The sequence below is a fragment of the Canis lupus genome, chromosome 5 (genome assembly GCF_048164855.1).
Source record: "Canis lupus baileyi chromosome 5, mCanLup2.hap1, whole genome shotgun sequence".
In the NCBI taxonomy this organism is placed as follows: Eukaryota; Metazoa; Chordata; class Mammalia; order Carnivora; family Canidae; genus Canis; species Canis lupus.
In genome coordinates, this window is record NC_132842.1 from 15,703,758 (window position 1) to 15,705,601 (window position 1,844).

A 1,844-nucleotide genomic window follows, 5' to 3' on the forward strand; every position below is an offset into this window, starting at 1 on the left:
TGCTACCAACCGAGCCAGCCAGGCACTCTGGTTACTACAACTTTGTAGCTTATCTTGAAATCTGGAATCGTGTTACTTCCAGTTTTGTTTTTCTTTTTCAAGATTGCTTTGGCTATGCAGGGTCTTTTGTGATTCCATACAAATTTTAGGATTATTGTTCTAGTCTGTGAAAAATGCTATTGGTATTTTGATAAGGATTGCAAAAAAAATGATAATAAAGATTTTTAAAAATAGAATAAACTATCAGAGAGAGTGGTGTTGCATATGTAATTAGTAAATGACCAGATATGGAAAGCAAAGAATCATAGATAAATACAGAGGGAAAGATGTAAGAACCCAAGTTCTGAAAAAAAGCTCATTTTCGATAACTCCGTGCGCTCGCCCCTCCCGTCCTCCTTCCACCATCTCTCCGAGCCACCACAATGGTGCGCATGAACGTCCTGGCAGATGCTCTCAAGAGCATCAACAACGCTGAAAAGAGAGGCAAGCCCCGCGTTCTTATCAGGCTATGCTCCAAAGTCATCGTCCGATTTCTCACTGTGATGATGAAGCATGGTTACATTGGCGAATTTGAAATCATCGATGATCACAGAGCTGGGAAAATTGTTGTGAACCTCACAGGCAGGTTTAACAAGTGAGGAGTCATCAGCCCCAGATTTGATGTACAACTGAAAGATCTAGAAAAATGGCAGAATAACCTGCTCCCATCCCGCCAGTTTGGTTTCATTGTACTGACAATCTCAGCTGGCATCATGGACCACGAAGAAGCAAGAAGAAAACACACAGGAGGGAAAATCCTGGGATTCTTTTTCTAGGGATGTAATTCATACGTGCAAATAAAATGCCTCAATGGACAAAAAAAAAAAAAAAAAAAAAAAAAAGCTCATTTTCTTTATCAATCATAATAATAGCAACAATATGACTAATATTATTGAGCTCATACCATATATGCTGGGCTCCATTCTAGAAGCTCTGGTTTAACTCATTTAATCCTCAAAACAACTTGATAAGGGCAATTACAGTTCATACTCCCACTACACAGTTGAGAAAACCAAGGACCGGAGAGGTCTACTTACTACCCAAGTAGAGGATACTACCCAAGTTCTACCGCATGTAAGTGATTGAACCAAATTCCAACCCAAGCAGTCTGCTTCTAGACCCAATTACTCAGTCCTAAACCAGGACTGCACATAGACTTCAAAAGCTTACTGGCAAAAATTCAGGGCATGAGTTCAGTGTTGTTGAAAATAAAATACCTTTTCATTTGGGTGGCTCTAATCATGTCATTTAGTTATTCACCCCCTCTTCCTTTTACATACTACTTCTCTGTGGATCCTGTATTTCAGATGTGGCTTCTGGCGACCTTTGCAACTATGAGGCGTCTGGAAGAGAGCTAACACCTACTGAACCCTTATTCCGGGTTAGCAATGTTGCATTCCATCCTCGTATTGACAGGAGTCTCACCTCATCTGTGAGGAAAAGGAGCCTCCCAGGAGATAAGCAACTGCCTGGTTGAAGTGCTCCAGGCAAAGGGTCTGACTCCAGATGCTTCTCTCGCTTTGGTGCTGAGGAGACAACTGAGAACAGAAGCAAAAGCTAGGAGGCCCAGAGAGCCCGTTTGGGCTCTGCAGGAGGACTTTGCTAGCAGGACCATGCTGTGACTTTCATGGCATTTTTGGCATTTTTGCCTTCACGGGTTTCTTCTTCAGTCAATAAATCAATCAATCAAAATGATCATTTGTGATTGCATTGGTATAAGGACAAATATATTAGTATTATATATTAAGATTTTTTTTTTTACCTAGAAATTTATTTTTTTCTTCTGATCTTAAAAGAAATTGCAA

At 40.4% G+C, this 1,844-nt stretch overlaps 1 pseudogene; it reads left to right on the forward strand.

The window, feature by feature from the left end:
* The first annotated feature begins 374 nt into the window (after nt 1-374).
* On the forward strand, nt 375-850 carry LOC140632887 (small ribosomal subunit protein uS8-like; annotated as a pseudogene).
* Nucleotides 851-1,844: the final 994 nt, after the last annotated feature.